Here is a 20,527-nt window from a genome sequence, read left to right on the forward strand (position 1 = left end):
CTCCGTTGAGCACATGCATCTTTCTTGTTGTTTGTTTGTGGTGCCCGGCATATCTGGTGGCAACACTCTCCCCCCTCCCCCTCTCCTCGCTGCAGGAACAGATTGAGATTCTAGGCAACTTCTCAGTGAGCATGTAGCCTGTGGGGAAGCCCCAGGCTTGCTCAGCAAGCATGCGGGGCCAGGGAATCTTGCTTGCAATCCCAACAGTGCGCTTCTCTGGCAAAACCCTCCACCGCTGGAATGAGACAGGTGATTAAAGGAAGGTCTGGATGTACGTGAGGCAAGCAAGGCATCCCGGGGCTAAATCTGAGAAGGCAGCCAGTGCGCGTACACGACCCGGGCAGCCACTTCAGACTCCTTACATTTTGTGTCCCGGCCACCTCCCTCTTAAGGACCACGCCTCCTTACATATTGCACCCCAGGCACCTCACTCGCATCCCACTCCGATTAAGAGGACCTAGTGGAGAGTCGGGGGACCTGAATGGTGACGCAGTGTGCCCTGGTATCACCGTGATGGACCTCGGAGCCGCCTCTTAACCTCTCTGGGGCTTTGCTTTCTTATCTGTAAAATAGGGATGATCGTCTGCTGGGCAGATTTAGGATTGAGACAGTGCTTTGTCAGCTGGAGGATGCCCTCCAGACATCATGAGCAGCGGGCATTTCTCTGGCTAGCCTCCCCCCCGCCGCAGGTCCTCTGGTTTCTGCCTCCAATCCCCTACAGCTTTTGTGGGGGAAGCCCTAGGCAAAATCTTGAAAGTGCTGCCAGCCAAGGACTCTCAGCCCCCAGATGGCTTCTAAGCCCAGAGAAGGTGTCTCCGCGGTTGCTGCTGCCCACAGCTCCTTCCGGATGGTGAGGTTCCCTTCTCCTGCTGGCTTTAAGCCCCGGTTGTGCCAGCTCTTCCCGGGCCACCCCAGTGGTGGAGTGATCTCTTCTCTCGCCCCCCCACCCTTGTCAATTCCGAAGGACAACTGCCTTGCTCTCCCAGGGTCTCTCAAAGAATATGTGGACAAACTTCTCTTGGTAGCCTTGTTCCCTCTGGAGACCATACACATGACCAGGAAGGCTGGTTTCCAAGTCTTCTCTCTCAGAGCTCTCGTTCCTTCCCCTTATCTCCCTTACCTCTGTTGAAACTTGCCCCCAGATACATGATCACTGCTTTCCACCCAAAGCCTGAGTTCCACACTTACACTTGGCCTCACTGAGTACTGACTGGGTACCCTCTGTTTTGGGGGTACACAGAGCCTGTCATGCTCCCCACCCCAAGAGCTCACAACCCATGGGATATTCCTCACCAAGACCACCTCAGAAATTCCTCTCCACATTAATGGATTCTCCTTTCATCCTTACTGGGAATAGGCTTCCTCCCAGAATGCCAGCAGCTAGAAGGTGGGGATCCCAAATATTTTAGCCTCCATCAGCTACGGAAGAATAAAGAACCAACCCTGTGCCATTTTGACATCGATTTGTCCTTTCAGAATTGGGAAGAGATTTCTTCTTAAATGGTTCCTACATTCCCCACTGATTTCTTTTGCCAAAGGAGGCAGATTTATAAACAGGCTGCCCAATTTGGCCAATGGGCAAAGGGATGCTCAGATGAGGGTGGGACTGAACATTACACCTTGACCTAGAATTGATACTCAGCCAGGGTGCACCAGCATGTCCACACAGGTTATTAGCACGCTGAAATACTTCTGTAGCAGCTGGTCAATAGCCACCTCCAAACGCCCCTCTGCATCCCTGCGGCCCAGGTCCTCCGGGTCCCCTGGATTTCCCTACAATCCAACAGAAGGGGCCCGGCCCCCCAGGGCTTCTTTCGACCTCTACTCCAGCACTGGGGCCAAGGCTCTTTTCCCTTGGCCGGTGCTCCTGCCATGCTGGCTGTTAACTGGTTTGAATATCATGCCAACCCTCGCAGCTAGCTAATCACGCAGCTGTCCCCCAGATAGCCACTTCAAAACCTGTGACAAGAAGAGCATTGGGTTGTTTAGGACCTGTGCAGAAGAGGAGAGGCAGCACCTGTGGAGTGTGGAGTTCTGGAGTTTGGGGGGTACCTTGGAGCCTAGGCCTGCTTGCTCAGTCTTCATGCCCTCCTGCCGTTCCTCTGGCATCCGGGCTGAGACCAGAACATCCCACCAATGAGAGCTGTTCTGAGACATGACTCAGTATTTGTGGGGCAACACTCAAGGAAATATAGTCACTTCAAGTTTATCCTAGTTTACCATGCAGACTACTTGTGGGGAGAGAGAACATTTTTTGCCTCCTGCCAAAACAAAGTCCTTTGTGTGGGTCAAGAGGCCTTACCCTGACCCTGTAGCTTCAAGATAATACTGACCTCTCTAAGGAATATATTTTCATTTTCGGCATTTGAGAAATCCATGCGCAACACTAGTGGGAAAGAAGGTGTGGTACATATATACCATGGAATATTACTCAGCCATAAAAAAGAACGAAATAATGCCATTTGCGGCAACATGGATGGACCTAGAGATTGTCATACTGAGTGAAGTTCTAATTAAAGTCCAAACATGTGGTATAAACCCAGTGGACACATATATTCGCTCTGGCACTTACAGTAGAAAACCACTTCCACCCTATACTCCTGGCTTAGATGTGGCTGGGATAATAGAATCTGTTGGAGGGAGTGTATCTGCTTTCAAGAAAGGAGACAGAGTTTTCACTACCGGCACGATCTCTGGGGGCTACACAGAGCATTCTCTGGCAGCCGATTACACTGTTTACACACTGCCATAAAAACTGGACTTGAAACGAGGAGCTGCCGTCGGGATCCTGTATTTTACTGCACATCGAGTTCTGCTCCCCAGTGCCCATGTGATAGCTGGAGAAAGTGTTCTGGTTCACGGGGCCGGTGGAGGGATTGGAATAGCAGCATGCCAGATTGCTAGAGCTTGTGACTTAAAGGTTTGGGCACAGCTGGTACTGAGGAAGGACAAAAGATTGTTTTGCAGAATGGAGCCCACGAAGTGTTTAATCACAAAGGAGCTAATTACATTGATAAAATTAAGAAATCTGTTGGTGAAAAAGGAGTTGATATGATTACTGAAATGTTAGCTAATGTAAATCTTAGCAATGGTTTGAATCTTTTGTCACACGGAGGATGAGTAATAGTTGTTGGCAGCAGAGGTCCTATTGAAATAAACCCACGGGACGCCATGGCAAAGGAATCTAGCATAATAGGAGCTGCTCTCTATTCAACCACCAGGGAGGAATTGCAGCAGTTTGCAGCAGTCCTTCAAGCTGGAATAGAAGTTGGTTGGTCGAGACCAGTAATTGGTCCCCAGGATCCATTGGAGAAGGTGGCCCAGGCTCATGAAGGTATCATTCATAGCAGTGGGGCTGTTGGAAAAATGATTCTTCTCTTAAAATGATTAATCCTTCCACAGATCTCCTGCGTAATTAAAGTTTCTTACCTCAGTTTTACGTATACCAAAAAAAAAAAAAAAAAGGAAAAAGCTTTGGGTTATACTTTGAAACACACTAAACATCTTTAAAAAATTATTTCAGTGACAAAAGTCTTGTTACTAGACAAGATGAAATTTCCCCTGAGTGGACAAACTCTAGTTTAGCAATCTCAAACTGCCCCTTTATCCTCATGCTTTCAGAAAATAATCACAGCCAACAGCTACTGAGTACCACGCAATGCCAGGCACTGTTCTAAGTGCTCTACGTACAGGATCTCACTGAATCCCCTCTGCAACACTGTGACTTGTAGGCATTTTTATTATCATTTAACAGGTGGACACTAAGATTCAAAGAGTTTAGGTAATTTGTTCAAAGTATCACACTAGAAAGTGGCAGGGCTGGGACCCAAACCCAGGCTGAGTGACTCCAAAGCTCTTAAACTTGAAGCTAAATTACTTGGTATATACTCTCATACGTGTTAGTTATCTTCTTGCTGTTGTTATATAACCTTCACTATTCTAGCGCCCTTAGGAATGCCTCTGCATGTGTGTGTGTGCGTGTGTGTGTGTGTGCGTGTGCGTGTGTGAGAGAGAGAGAGAGAGAGAGAGAGAGAGAGAGAGAGAGAATGAGAGAGAGAATGAGAGAGAACAGGAATGGACATCTGTGTGGTGATGTTGCATATACACATACAGTTATTGCCAGGTCCCTGTTCCCCATTATTTTATGTGGTTCCTTCTGATTGCCTGGGTTGTCTAAGATTGAAAGCTACTCTATGTCAAGGGCTTTGATTCACTTACTCAGAACCCATATGGGTACCACATGAAAGCCAGTCCTCTGTTAAGGCCACAATAGTAATAAGTCCTCTGTTAAGTACCACAACAGAGGAATAAGAATCAGTAAGTGAAAACTCTGGGACCAGGCAGGAGGAGCCTGCTAGCTCTGTCCCTAATTCTGTTCCTCCTTCCGTCCCTCCCTTCCTTCTTTTTCTCCAAGTCAACACCAAGAAGGGCACTGGAGGCTTATTGAAGAGCCTGTGAGAAATAGCAGTGAGGACCCAGAACATTCCATGTCTCCAGACCTGTGTGCATCTTTGTGGGTCTGGGTGGAATGGTACCCATTTTGGTGGACTCTGTTAGCTTTTTTAAACCCTGAATTCCATTCAGAGTAGTTTTCTTAGGGATATAAAATTTAAGATGTGAAACAAAAGTCAAAAAGATGAAGTGGATCTGTTTCCTCTATGGACGGTTCCCCTTCCAGACCAGGTAAAGGTCGTGCCCCGGCTGTAACCCATTCATTCGCCTGAGGGTGTCCAGGCCTGGAGAGACTCTGTCCCCTTTAATCTCTGGAGGCTGGTTAGTCAGGGTGCCAGGCTCCCTGCCCTCCCACCCCCATGACTGACAGTGGTCCAAAATGTCCATCATCTTTTTGCACAAGGTTTGCTGTTCATTAAAAAAATCACCTTTCCTGTGGACAAGAAAATTACCTTTTTTTTTTTTTCACCTTTGAGCTCAAAATCTCACTTACATCAGGGCTTGGACGAGCTGCAAATCCAGTCCAATCCAGAAATGCCCAATAAAAAGACTAATTTGAATTTTGCCCCAGACCAAATTATGGGGAGGAAATAAGTGGAGGGAGGGACCTAGAGTCTGTCATTGTATTTCTAATTACGTTGTTTCTCCTAGTGTGGGAAGAATGGAACCCTGGGCCAGGGATCTGAGTGCAGGCAGCCCCTGTGTCTGGGTGGTTTCTTCCAGGTGCCCTCCCCACCAGGCAACAATGCCCTCTGCTTCATGGACACCCGGGGCCAGGACCTAGCAGCAAAGCATCTGAGACTGTTAAACTGGAGAGAAACCCAGCCAGAAGTTGACATCGCCATTGCGCCACCTGCTGGAAGTTTGGAAAAAGACTCTGAAATTCATGGTTTGGCTGTTAACTAGTAACTTCACAATCCTAATGATTATTTGTAATAATTCTCATTTCGTCTTATTACACAGTTACACAGGTTTTTGAAGACAATTTAAAAGGTGCATACAATTAAAAAAAAACATAAAAATCACCCACAATCCTGTCACCCAGAGATTACCATCGTGTATATTTTGTTGGCTTTCCTTCCATCCTTCCTGTCTTTTTTCTACTTAGATATATGTAAATTCATATACACTATAGTCTCATTCAGTACACATTATTCTATAGCCTAATTTTTAGGATTAACAATATGTCTTCAATATTTTTGCATGTCATTAATTATAATCTGCAACATGACTTGTGCTTAGCAGTTTTTTATATCCTTATATCATAATTCTAGGTCCTCTTCCGGTGTATTAATTACAATGTGGTCTATGCTGTGAGTTTTTACTAAATCTAATTTTCCCCCTCCCTTTTCTCCCCTTCTTTCTTTCTCCTTCATTCCTCCTTTCTTTCCTTCCAGGTTTTTGTCTTTACTTGTTTCTTTATTTTCCCTCCAATAGAGGAAGTTCATAACAGATGTTGTTTGGGGCAATTCTTTGCAGTATCTCTGGCGTCCCTCACCCCTTCATATAAGGGGATCCAGAGACTTCCTACTGGACCCTGGATCTCTCCTCTGGGTGGGCTCTTCTGTCCCTGCCTTGGAAGACAGGACACTTTAAACTCTGAACTGAGGTGGGCAAGAAAGATGGGATCCCAACCTAGTGCCTCCCGCGGTGGAAAAAAAAACCGAAAACTAACAATTACTGATCACTTACTCTGTGCCAGCCAGGCTCCATCATAAGAACATTACATGAATTATCACAGGCAATCATCATAAAACCCTTCTGAGATAGAATACCTCTCCTTCCTTCTTTCCATTCACTGGACAGCTGAGGACACCAAGCTTGAGAAAAGCAAATGAACTTGCCCAAGCGCACCAGCTATTAGTCCCAAACCTCAGTGTGCTGTGATTGTCTATTAAAAGGAAGCAAAACAAAAAAGATTTCCAAATTCTCTTTGAAAAGTTCGAACATCAGGTAATGTGGGTTTTGTTTCCCCACAGCAATAATCAGCTCAAGCAGAGTCGTGGTGTCCATACCAGATTAGCATGGACTGTTCAGTTGGACCATCTCCACCTTTCGTGTATTCCCCCTACAACAGAGGAGGGATGTCTACTGCCAACAATACGTGTGGGTGGGCTGGCTTCACCTAACAGAACAAGGGAACTTACAAAAAGACAACCATAGGCTCAGGGTTTATAATTCCTGGCTCTCTCTGTCTGAGAAGCAGGCTGTACCTATGGCTTCCCTGATACAACCTCTTATCTCTCCCATCCATGAGTATGGGGATGGATTTTGAGGGTGCTAGACCGGGAAAGGAGGAACATAATTATAGATCAGAGTGAAATAGTTGCTAGGGGTCCACTGGAATAAATGTACCACATGGACACATGTGGGTGGTTGCATTAGATTGGTTGGTTGACTGAAACCAGAAATCAGTAGTGACTTGTACTAAATGAAGTTGATATAATATTGAACAGGCATTGGCAGACTTTTTCTGTAAAGGGACAGGCAAGTAAAAGTTTTAGACTTTGCAGACCATACAGTCTCTGTTGTAATCACTCAACTCTGCTGTGGCAGCGCTACAGCAGCCATAGACTGCTGCTCTATGTAAACGAACAGGTGTTGGCTGTGTGCCAATACAACTTTATTTACAAAAACATGGTAGCTTTCTTTACAAAAGCAGGCCATAGTTTGCTGACCCCAGTAAAGAAGGGATACAAAGACTTAGGAACAGGAGCGTTAGAGTGGCTTTCTCCTTTGCAAGCCATGCACCGGTTAAACTAGGTGGATTCTATTTTCCAGAGTAGATTCACCCGTACATCATTTCTCTACTTTCAGTGACTTTTGAAAATGGTCAACATAAGACTTCTCCCTGGAAATGACTTGGGATTGGGGATGTGAATGCAGATTTGGATTCTCTGACCTGGGTTATTTTCTAACCTGTGTTCGTGATTGGATTCCCAGAGGATCAGAATTCTCTCTAGGTCTCCATATTTATTAGGCTGATGGAGCCAGTGGAAGCAGAATCACCCCCAGAAGGATTGTGCCTGTTGGGTACCACTGTCCTCCAAATGCTTCCTACAAGGGCCTGGCTGAACAATGTCATTTTAACACAGCAATTTCCAGGCATTAAGTCAGGTGAGAGGGAGGTAAAAAAAAAAAATGGGGGCTTCCCTGGTGGTGCAATGGTTAAGAATCCGCCTGCCAATGGAGGGGACACGGGTTCGAGCCCTGGTCTGGGAGGATCCCACATCCCGCGGAGCAACTAAGCCCGTGCACCACAACTACTGAGCCTGTGCTCTGGAACCCGTGAGCCACAACTATTGAAGCCTGTGCACCTAGAACCTGTGCTCCACAACAAAAGAAGCCACCGCAATAAGAAGCCCACACAATGCAATGAAGAGTAGCCCGGGCTCACCGCCACTGGAGAGAGCCTGCGTGCAGCAACAAAGACCTAATGCAGCCAAAAATAAAATAAATAAAATAAATAAATTTTAAAAAATGGTTCAAATGAAAAATTTTTTAAAAAAAGAATTAAAAATGCAGAAGCCTGAGAAGCCGAGGCATCTCTCATAAGTCTGGAGACTCCAGATTCAGGGGTTAGGCTCAGAAGATGAGAAAGTGGGTGAGAAGAAGGCCAGCCAGAGAGATAAAGACATTAGGAGGGGACCCTGTGTTTGTGTTTTACGTGGTATATCTGGTGGTGTGTGTGGTGTAGAGAAGAGAGGGGAAAAGACTCTTACATGCTAGCTTAGTATAGGTAGACAAAATTCTGTAAAGTTAGAGAAGAAGAGGACTTAGGAATCCAGGAATCCCCTCCATTACAGGGAACTCCCCCTCTTCTGCCTGTGGAAGACACAGCTAGATGATTATGGCGTTCATTTCCAGTGAGCACTGAAGTGGTCTCATATCCTTGTCAACACAGCACTCCAGGCAGCCTTCTGCAATCTGTCAGGGTCAGAACTTAATAATAATATCAATAATTATAGCTAATAGTTATAGAGCATCTGTTATGTCTCAGGCACTGGGCTAAGTGTAGTTTATGCATTATCTCTTCTAATCCTCACAACTCTACTAAGTAGCTGCAGTTATTCTCCCTCTTTTGCTCAAGATGAATTCCATTTTCATGTCTCAGATTCAGTCCAAACGCCTTATTTTATACAAGAGGAAATTGAAACTTAAGATCACATTGTAGCAAGTTGTAGAACTAATGAGAACCTAGGTCTGTAAATACACAGTCCATGTCCCACACGGATTCCTCGGTGGATATGGTACATTAGCAAACAGGCTAAGCTAACAAAAAACCCAAGAACACAATGGTGTAAATAAAGGAGCATTATATTTATCTGTCAAAACATGGTCTTAAGGTGAGAAGTTCAAGACTGATGGGGTATCTCTGCTCCATCCGATAATTCAGGGACCCAGGATCTTTCCATCTTTTTGGTCCACCATCTCCTCAGGTGTTGTCTTAGGAGGACTGAGGCTGGTTCAGTTCCACATCTGCCTTCCAGTCTAGGAGAAGATAGAAAAGTCCAGGGCATGTAGTTTCAACTTTAAGGAGATAACCAAAAAGTTGCACACACACTCCCCACATTCCAATAACCTGATATGAACGTGTGACTTCCAACCCCACACCCCTCCCAGCTGCAAGACAAGCTGAGAAATAGAATCTCTTCCCGGGAGGGCATGGGTCCAGCTAAAACTCAGGAGTTCTCATTACTAAGAAAAAGAGTCAAACAGGTAGTGAGTAGCCTAAAACTGTAGCCTGTCTATTGACCTTGGTTGAAGTCAGAAGGTCAGAGCTTTTGACTAGCTTTCTTTCCCAGAGTCTAAAGCTGCGGTGTCCAAGATAGTAGCCATGGGGACATGCAGCTGTTAGAATGAAAATTAAAGTTAAATAAAATGAACAATTTAGTTCCTCAGTCACAACAGCCACATTTCAGGTGCTCATCAGCTGTGCGCAGCTAACTGCTACACATTAGCCAGTGCAGATAAAGAATATTTATATCACTGCAGAAAGTTCTATTGCATAGCACTGGTCTACAGACCGTGGATCCAAACGTAAAACGCCTTGAAGCTTCCAAGCCTCTCTTTGTAAGGAAACTGGAGTTTTACTTACCGGAGAGCATTGTAAAAGGAGATGGAAATTGTTGAGGGATAAGGCTTAAAGATTCTACTCTGGATAAATTCCTGAGACTGGAGAAGTTGAGTCAAACTTGAAACTGAGATATGGGCCTGATTTTTTTAGCTGCTGTGTTCCAGGTGCTACCCCTCCCTTTTGGGGATCAGTCACTGTTGTCACAGATAATTCCGCAGGACATGGAGAGAAGGAGGAAACCTTGGCAGGAGTTTGTGGCTAACATAATCCTAGTCTTCCCAGAGGCAGCAAATTAAGGTCTCTTGTAGACATCTGTTGTTTTCACCTGCCCAGTGTCAACCCACCCTTCTTTTGGTAACAGCAGCCGTATTTTCTCATAGAGAATCACGCTCCCCTTTTCAGTGCATGTGGGTGTGTTGGACTCCAGGGTTGGCCATGTAACCTAGGCCTGGCCGATCAGAGTCGTGCTAGTCGGCCCGAGGGTGGGCATGTGCCCCAAGAAGGATCCAGGAGCCTTGGATTTCTGTTGGAACCATGGGGAACCAGGCACTCTCCTTACACCGGAGTTGCTAAGCAGATAAAATACGGGCCTAGAGCAATTCCACGCATTTATACCACCATACAAGGAGACCCTGAGAGTAACGAAAACAACAGGGAAAACGAGAGCCAAGAAAACGAGAGAAACAGAATCCCAGTGACAAGGTTTGAGCCCAAGAATCCAGGGTGTGAATGAAGCCAATCTACTCCTGGACTTTTAAATTTTGTAAGACAATGAATTTACATTTTTGTTTAAAACTGTTTACGATGGCTTTCTCTTATTTACAACTGAAGAAGTCCTACTAAATATTGAGTTATTTCCTCAAGACTCACAGTTCCTGCTCTTCTTCCATTGGCATAGCTCAGCCATGGATCACAGCGCTGGTTCTGGAAGAAGAAAGAAATTCCACTGAACTTAAAAAGTCCTGAAGCTCCTAACCATGTCTTCATCCTACCCTTCCCTCCCAAGCATATCCTTAGCACTGATGATACCTCTTTTCCCAAATGCTATCTTCAGGCTGCTATTATATGACTTCTTTTCTATTCAATATTTATTTTAACTTAATTTCGTCAGGATATGAGTGTGAGTGTGTGTGTGTGTGTGTGTGTGTGTGTGTGTGAGTGTGTGTACATACATAGGACAGTGGATTTTAATCTTGAATGTCCATCAGAGTCACCTAGAAGGCTTGGTAAACACTGTTTTTGAGGCCCTACCCCTAGATTTTCTAATTCAGCAGGTCTGGGTGTGGCCTGAGTACTTGAATTTCTAACAAGTTCCCAGTGATGCTGGCGCTGTTGTCCAGAGACTGTACTTGGTGAACTACTGGCATATGAGATGGGGGTAGAGCGGGGAGTAACACCTGCCATTTCTAGAGTGTTTTACAGTTTGTAAAGACCTTTTCAGTTTATTTTGGTCATCAGCTAAGATGGATAAGGCAACTATTATTGACATAATTATTATTCTGACAAAGAAACTGGGGCTCAGAGGGATAAGATGAGTTACCAAGTTTATGCAGCTAGGACTTGCAAAAGCTGAAACCGTAACTCAGATCTCCTGACTGAAGTATTTATTGCATTATAACATGCCATCTTGCATGAAAATGGAATCAATATTAAGAAAGGGAGGAAAGAGGGAGAGGAAGAAGAGAGGGGGGGATCAAGGGCAGATGGGACAGGAAAGGAGAGAGAAGGAGAGAAGAATCTGCAACTGAAACCCTGGGGGCATGAGGCATACCAAAACCACCATGCATTTGTCAGACCTGGATTTGTTCCATTTCTATCACTTTCTAGTCTTGGAACCTTAAGAACATTTCTTAATCTCTTTGATCTCCAATTATAAAATGGAGGTGAAGAAAACTACCTTGAAAGATTATTTTGATTATTTAATGAAATCATGTATGTAAGCGTTTAGCATGGAGCCCAGTACACGGTAAGCTCTGCTTAAATGTTAGCCATTGGAATTTTTCTTAATCCTCATAACCCTTCTGAGTTAGATGCTGTATTAGTGAAGGGTAGGCTGGGTCACTCTAACAAATTAACCCTTTAGATGGCTTACAGAATAAAGAGTTTATTTCTTTCTCACATGACAATTTGAGGTAAGTGTTCTAAGTTGATGGGCAACTCTGCTGCACAAAGTAATTCAGGGACTCAGGCTGATGGAAGTTCTACTTCCCTCAATACTTGGTTTCTGGGATCTCTATTAACATTGCCATTCCAACTACCCAGCCAACAGGAAAGGGAAAGAAGGAGTAGTCGATGCGGCATGGCCTACTCTTAAGGTGTCACCCCAGAAGGCACACACCTCTTCCCCTCTTATACTCTATTGCAGAGAACTAAGTCACATGGTCACATCTAATCTCAAAAGAGCTGATAGGGGTTTCCCTGGTGGCGCAGTGGTTGAGAGTCCGCCTGCCGATGCAGGGGACTTCCCACCAGGGAAGTCCCTATAATAAAATTTGCAAAAGACATTTTAGAGGCAGAATAGAAAGGGAAATATTTTGGAACAACATGCATGTGCAATTCCTCCCAGAGATCTTTGCATATTCAGGAGATAATGAATTAATATAAAGTAGAGAATGTCTGCTGGAGGAATGTCTATTTCCAGCAACCTGTAGGTGGGAAAGATATCTCAGGGCAAAGAAGAGTCTTTGGGGCCTGCCTGCAGTCACATATGCATGACTGGCCCTGATGGTTCTACCCAATGGCATACAGGGCTGGACCTGGGGGGCCCCTAAGAAGGAAAGCTCTGCCTACCCTCTGGAGGAAATCTCCTTGGCAAGCTGGCTGGCGTTTGCTCTGAGCACCCCCTGCCCCAAGGATCATGTCAGCAGTGACCATTTTCATAGCACACCCATCACCCCAAAATGCCTGAGTTCTCTCTGTGAATTTTTCTTAATTTTTTAACAAGCCAAGATGAACATGCTAATCTTTCTCCTCTCTGCGCTTCACAACAAGCCCGGGTGCACAGCCTTGCATTATTCATGATGGTTTACATTAATCAAATGCTTCAAAGTTTCATGAAGTTTCTATTTTGGAGCACACATTCTTTGTAGAGTTGGCACTTAGTGGACAATGGCATCATATGTTGGAGACTCTCCAGCATTCTTAATTCCCATCTGCTTTATTTGCTGCAGCTGTTTTATTTCTTCCCCAGAGACCGTATCTCGGAATTCTGCAGCATGTAGACTATTTTCAAAAAAACGCAAGCACCAGGGAATGCTTTCTGGGTTGAATGAATGTAAAAGATGTTGAAAGAGTTACACTTTATTTGCGTTCTCCGCCTAGTGATATCCTGTGATGTCCACACGTATGGCTTTTTTGGGAGAGGCTACTACTCCTCCAGTATCCATTTTCTCTTCTTTTTCCTTAAAAAATTAACCTCTAACTTTTAGTTGAGCCAGGTAGACTGAAGACTGCATTTCTCAGATTCCTATAACACTCCCTTGCAGTGGCTGTGTGACCAAATTCTGCCAATGGGGTGTAACAGGAGTCTTGCCTGCGATTTTTAGAGTCTGGGCGTGCCCCGCCTCATTTCCTCTTCTGCCTTCCTACCCACTGGAATGCTCAGTCATGGCTGGAGCTTGGACTACGAGGAGGAATCAATTTGCTGAGGATAGAAAGCCACAAGATAGAAGTCACCGAAATCCCTAACCCTCAGAATGCCTTAACAGCCCCGGACTTCCTAAAAGTGAGGAAATGACCATTGTGTTTTCTGGGGGAGGGTGGAGGCGGGGATGTAGGGGAGGGTTGTGAGACACAGGCCGAGCTAATCCTTAATAATTCACTCTTTAAAAGGTCTTGGGCGTCCCTGGTGGCGCAGTGGTTGAGAGTCCGCTTGCCGATGCAAGGGACACGGGTTCGTGTCCCGGTCTGGGAAGATCCCACATGCCACGGAGCGGCTGGGCCTGTGAGCCATGGCCGCTGAGCCTGCGTGTCCGGAGCCTGTGCTCCGTGACGGGAGAGGCCATAGCAGTGAGAGGCCCGCATACTGCAAAAAAAAAAAAAAAAAAAGTTAAGGTCTTCTAAAAGTTTTGTAAGAAGCACTTTAACAATTACTATTTAACTTGTTTAATATTGGAGGTCATAGGTGGGAAGGACTACGCCAAGGAGCCGAGTCCTGGAAGCATAAAGAACTTCCTGTACCGGTATCTGACCAACTCCCTCCATGTCTCCTTTAGCTAATACCCACAGCACTAGCATTATGCACGGAATCACCCAGGGATGTTCCTTATTGTACTCGAAGAAAACAGGACCTGATCCAGCTAAGCAAGAATAATGATGCCTCCAACACGACTAAGTTGCAAATGGTTGAATAATACTGGATTACTCGTATTTTTCTCATTATAAAAGCACAAGAAAGAAAATCACCAATAATCCCACTATCAAGTTATTGTTTTGATCTATTTCTTTTCAGTTTTTTTCATTGCAAATATAGATGTTTATCTTTTCATAAATGGTATCATGGGATATATATTCTTTTTTTTTTTTTTGGCTGCATTGGGTCTTTGCTGCTGCACGCAAGCTTTCTCTAGTCACGGTGAGCAGGGGCTAATTTTCGTTGTGTGTGGTCTTCTCATTGCGGTGGCTTCTCTTGTTGCAGAGCATGGCTCTAGGCATGCGGACTTCAGCAGTCGCAGCATGCGGGCTCAGTAGTTGTGGCTCATGGACTCTAGAGCGCAGGCTCAGTAGCTGCGGGGCACCGGCTTAGTTGCTCCGCAGCATGTGGGAATCTTTCCAGACCAGGGATCGAACCTGTGTCCCCTGCAGTGGCAGGCGGATTCTTAACCACTGCACCACCAGGGTAGTCCAGGATATATATTCTTTGTAGTTTCCCTTTACATCTTTTTATATAGTGAACATTTTCACATGTCATTATGAATTATTCTTACAATAACATTTTTAATCATTTTTGCTCCAGACCATCATATGACTGTACTCTAATATAGTCTTGGATACACTTTCCTTCCTTCCTTTCTTTCCAACTATATATAACACTGGGATGAACATCCCTATAGATAAATATTTGTACACATCCTGATTTTTTATTTGGGTGAATTCCTAGAACTGAAATTCAGGAGGATGTAACCACAATTTCTACTACCCCCCTTTTTTTTTTTTTTTTGTGGTACGTGGGCCTCTCACTGTTGTGGCCTCTCCCGTTGCGGAGCACAGGCTCCGGACGCACAGGCTCAGCGGCCATGGCTCATGGGCCCAGCTGCTCTGCGGCATGTGGGATCCTCCCGGACCGGGGCACGAACCCATGTCCCCTGCATCGGCAGGCGGACTCTCAACCACTGCGCCACCAGGGAAGCCCTACCCCCTTTTTTAAGATCCATTTTGATGTCACTGTCTCATCTGGTTTCCAGAACAATAACCTATTGTCTGATTCATGTTAAATAGTAGGAGAATTTGAACAGTTCTTGTTCTGAAATATTCATAGGTTTTTATTTTCATCTTCCACCATTGCAAGCAGTTAAAAACACAGCCTGGAGAAGTGGCATTTTTCTTTCAGAAAATGAATTGGTAATTTATTCAAATGAGTATGGGTAGTTGTTTTAAATTATTACCTTATACAAAGCTCTAATGAAATGAAGTCAGTTTACATCTTTAAATAACCTTTAATATTTGTACAAGTAAATATCTCCACTTGACGATAATGGAAATTGTCAGAAATGTTCATTTTCTCACAGTTTAGCTCACTCACAAAGGCTGTCAGACAGCCAACTGATGTGACTCAGAGCATCGCTAGTTATTTCAGCAGAAGACAGTATTTCAAAGGTAAGGGAAAGGAGGTGCAGACACTAATGAAGTTTTATTATCAGAACATAGAATTAGGATTGTGACAAGAGACAATGGTGCCCATGACATGTAGTTAGAACGTTCGAGCTTGTGAAGTCTCTAGCAGAATCTCAGGGGCAGAAATGTTGCGAAGGGTAGACTGATACATTCCACTAAATGGATATAGACCAGGTCTCAGCGTATCTGGCTGAGAAAAAAACAAAGCAAAACCAAAAAATCCAGGGAACAAGAAACAGATCCAAACCAATCTATGATCTGTAAAATCAACAGGGTGCAGAGTTGTATAATATCCAAAGGATGAAGGATATTCATATCCACAAGATGAAGTTAGTGTGTTTGGGTGTGTTTGTTCTCATGAAAAATGAGGTAGTGAAAGTTGGCTCCAATGGATCACAATTCTACTAAGGACTCCAGGTTGGAGATACTGTCTCAGCAGGGATTTGTAACTGTTTTTGTAGGGGAGGAGGGAGGGAGGTGAAGAGAAGAGTAGAAAAAGGAAGAAGAGAGGGTCCATCTTCATCCAAAATGGAACCCAGAAATATCAATCTTGGTGAGATGTCTACTTCAGAATAGTCCTTATCATTTATCTTTCATTCATTCATCTAATAAGTATTTATTGTCTACTAAATGTCAGGCACTGCTCTACTCAACACAGGGGATACAGTGGTGAATAAGACACATGAGGCCGCTATTCTCAAAATTTTGCATTCTTTTGGGGGTTAGAGAAACAACAAACTAATAGGAAAAGATATCAGCTAGCATTACATACTATGCAAAGAATTATAAGTGTGGTGATGGAGGGCTTGGGAGGCTATTTCATCTATGGTATGAGGCAGTTTTAAAACGAGTCCATACATTCTTTGACACTCCTCCTATTAAGAGGGGGAATCTAGGTCCCTTCTCCTTACACCTGCGTGGTCTCTGTGACTGCCTGGATGGGTAAAGGGCAGAGGAGGGCACTCCATGTAGAGGGGCTTCTGCTGGGTTTTCTTAGAACACCTACTCTGGGCATTTTCAGCTAAATGTAAGGAGTCCAGCTTCCATGAGGCCACAATGTGGAGAGGCCCCTCAGGGAGGCCACACAGAGAAAGAGGGAGATGGCTGAGCGCCCAGCTGTGCCAGCTCCTGGCTATTGGGGTCTTCTCAGCCCAGACACCAGAAGGAGGAGGATACTTTAGAGACGCCCGCTGGACAGCACCCACCTGAGAGACCAGAGTGAGAACTGCCAAGCCGAGCCCCCAGCCCCTCAGACCCTGAGCCAACCTGTTTAGGCAGGTGGGAGATGTCGGGCAGATAAAAATCTTAACGTTATCCTCCCAAAGAGGAAGCATTAGGTGTTGTCTGAGATCACAGATCTGGAAGCTCCACCATCCCTCTCTCTGCTGCCCTAGACGGAAGACTTAGGGCTTACCTGCTGGTGACCTGGAAAAGGCACAGTTTCTACCGTTCAGCTCACTCAGGGTATGGATTTCCCCTTCTAAAGAACTTACATGTCAAGAACACAGATTTCATAGAATCATTGGCTTCTCAGATGGAAGAGCTGGCTTAGCCCAACACCATTATTTTAGGATTCAAGACATTCACATATAAGGATTCAGCGATTTGTGGGAAGGTGCAGAGGAAGCATACAGGGAGCAGCTGACATGCTCAGTTGGTTCTGCTGAGAAAGATGAGTGGAGGGAATCATCTGGACCCTGGCTGGAGGTCATGCTATGCAGTTCTCCTTCTTGGTAGTCCTTGTATTGTATTTTTTTCAAGATATTTTTTCAGAATTGGATTTGTGTTTAGATACAACCCAATGTTAACAGTGACTGGAAGCAGCCTAATTATGATATCTGCAGTGCTTTTGGCTCACTTGCCATCCCCCACCTCTCTCTGCCCCCCCGAAGCAGCACCCCTCCCCCTCACACACATGCACATCCACATGTGTGCATTGTGGGGCAGCCACCAGGCCCAGCTTTTTGCTATGTTAACGCAGATGAAGGAAAGTGGTAGGAAAAACGTAGAAGCCAGCAAGGCAGCGGTATTTAAATTGGAAAGACAGAGGACTACAGGCCAGAGGAAGAGAACAGATAAGCAAAAGTGAACAGAATAGATAAGATAACGTGAAGGGGAATAAAGAGCCTCTTTGAGCTGTGAGTTTTAGGCAGTCTTTCGGGATGCTTAGAGCGAGGGAAGGGAAAACCTTTGAGGGTAAGTAAGAGGTAGAAAGAAAGAGGGAGTTACAGAAAAATGATTTCAAGACATTTTCTTGTGTATTTTTAATGTGATCCCTTTCATTCCTAGGTATACACTCAAGAGAATTGAAAACATATGTTCATATAAAAGCTTGCACACGAATGTTCCCAGCAGTACTATTTATAATAGCCAAAAAGTAGAAACAACCCAAATGTCCACTGACTGATGAATGGATAAATAAAGTGTGGTATGTTCATACAGTGGGATATTATTCAGCCATAAAAAGAAATGAAGAGCTGATACATGCTACAACAGGGATGTAGCTTGAGAGCCTTTTGCTGTGTGAAGCCAGTCATAAAAGAGCACATATTATATGATTACACTTGTATGAAATGTCCAGCATAGGCAAATCTTTAGAGACAGAAAGTAAATTTGTGGTTGCCTAGGATTAGGGGAGCTGGAAGATTACTGCTAAGGGGTGCAAGGTTTCTTTTCAGGGGGTGAAAATGTTCTAAAATGGATTGCGCTGTTGGTTGCATAATTCCATGAATATACCAAAAGTGATTGAGTTTTAAGAATTTGTCTGTGAATAATATCTCAATAAGGTTACAACAACAGCAACAGCAACAACACACACACACACACACACACACACACACACCAGACTGACATGTCGGGGGAAAACGTCCAGAATCAGAATAGTTGTCTAAGTGCAGCAGGTTTGACTGAGCAGACAATCTTGCAATTGCAGGATCTACACAGAAATGACCTACATGTGTGAGGCTTGGTTTGTGGCTTGCAGTGGTTGTGGTTCCTGCTATAAAGCCATAATGTGATGGCCCAAAGGTACCTATTAAAAACAAACAAACAAAAAAAACCCAGTAGCTCACACGCCCAGGAATTGTCTTCCCTCGCTTCTTTGTATATCGCATAGTCCGTCGTGGTTGATGTTTTATAATAACCAGTCATTTCGTAAAATTTAGGACAGTGTTTCTTCAAAATCGCCTGCCTCATTTTTCTGGTGCTGGTGGTGCTGGTGGGAAGGGGGTTTGAGTCTGTTCCTCTGCCCAGATTCAAAGTAAGTCATCTGGGGCACTTCTGGATTCCATCCACGATAGAACCAGATTTTCAGACCAAAATACAAGGCTGCCACATAAAGCAATCACGGCAAGAATGAAATGAGCTCTGTCTCTGTTGCGCATTTTGTGTGTTAAAAAATGTAGTGTTCCACTTCCAAATGAAAATCTTGAATGTGTATTAGTCATTGTTACTTCCTCCACCAACTTTCTGAATAAGTGATATTAATAGTCAATAGATTGGCTAATAAGGTACAAAGGAGAGCTTTAGTTGTTTAAAAGAAATAATTATTTCCTCACTTTAAAAGGACAGAATTTCTCCTTTAACTAGAAGATTTGTACTCTTGACAATCGTTAGGGGGAAAAAGTTAGTGTTAATTGCTAAAATGAAACATAACAAATAAAAAAAACCCTATATTTGTATATATATATACATGATAGTAATCTGTTATTTAAATGAGTTCACTATTTTTAGCCCCTGGAAGAGGCACTGACGGGGAGAGAATACAGATGTGACTGTTGCCTAAATGCCGTGTGGACCTTGGCAGGTTGCTTAACCTCTCTGAGGTTTAGTTTCCTTAGCTCTCAAATAAAGATAATAATTTTTGAGCTTCTATTCTATATATGTGTATCATTGCTTTTCCTATCCAAAGGCCCAGCTAGCCAGTGAGTCATGATTTGCCATATTTTAAATGGGTCAACATTCAGGCAAGCAGGTTACCTCTTCCAGAAATTAGACCTAAGAGAGGCAGATATTGGCAATTGGTGGTACGTAGCAGAGCTGAGGAGTCATGATGGCTGCCGTGTTGGACCATGTATGAAACGAGGAAGGAGGGGAGCTGGTCCAGAGAGAAAAGTAGGAGCAGAAACCCATAGAGAAACAGAGAAAAATGGAGATCACGTGGCCTCTAGAGGCAAAGTAGCCTTGGATCTCAGCTTTCCCAGGCCGGTTCATTTGAAACCTGCTTATACTTCGGTTGCTGTCCTTGGATTCCTTGAGGTTTCTAGATGTCTATGCTGAGCTTTACTTTTACTCACTTTGATCAAGTTTGAGTGTGTTCCTGTTTCTTGCAAAAAAAAAGTATGTGGTGGGAGGAAAGTGCGGTGTAGCCTTGTTTAAAGCACCTTCCTTGCCACGTTACAAAATTAGATTAAGGATCAAATGACTTCCCCTGATTGAATGTGGGCAGGAGCCATGCCTTTTAAATATAGGTGTTACTAAAATATTTGCTTAATTGAACTGAAATTGGTAAAGTGTATGAAGATACTGTGAAAACTGCAAAGCACAATGCTGACGGAGAACATAAGGGATTATTAATAATCTGATTAAGATTTTATGAAATCCTCATTAGTCAGTTTTGTGTATCTGCCGCAATGAATAAAGCCAAAAGAAGCAGCTAAAATGTATAGAAATGAGATGAAATTTTACTACTTCGTCATAGCAATTTTAACTTTAACCCTCTTCTAAAGTGAAAGTAAAATTTAAGGGAATTCTCAGCCTATAAACAAGACATTCAGGTCCCTTCGGGCAGAAAGCATGTTTGTTTTGTAAACTTTCTAGCATGGAGCTGTCAGAGTCGAGGGAAGAAACCAGATTTGCCATCACAGCTAAATTCCCGGTACCTCTGCTGGGGATGAACTACAATAGGAAGTGAAGGGTTGAGTTTATCGGCTTCACAAATCTCCATTTATTGTACATGAGCATTAAGACGATAACTGAATCCCCTGTTCTTGAAGAAGTGCTTTGGGGATGCACAATTGTCCAGGTTACCTGGGTTGGCCAACTTCACCTGTCACTCCTCTTTACCTGCGTAACCCCCGGGCTACACATTAAAACGTGGAGTAAAAGAGAAGACACGACCATTAAGATGAAGGAAAACCTGGACTCCTCTTCATTGCGTGGCTGGCT

General features: G+C 44.2%; 1 pseudogene; it reads left to right on the forward strand.

Annotated features, from left to right (window-relative positions):
* The first annotated feature begins 2,376 nt into the window (after window positions 1-2,376).
* Window positions 2,377-3,565, forward strand: LOC113625158 (quinone oxidoreductase-like; annotated as a pseudogene).
* Window positions 3,566-20,527: the final 16,962 nt, after the last annotated feature.

Source organism: Aethalodelphis obliquidens, unplaced genomic scaffold (genome assembly GCF_003676395.1).
Source record: "Aethalodelphis obliquidens isolate GAN/ISIS:26980383/991018 unplaced genomic scaffold, ASM367639v1 scaffold14, whole genome shotgun sequence".
Classification (NCBI taxonomy): domain Eukaryota; kingdom Metazoa; phylum Chordata; class Mammalia; order Artiodactyla; family Delphinidae; genus Aethalodelphis; species Aethalodelphis obliquidens.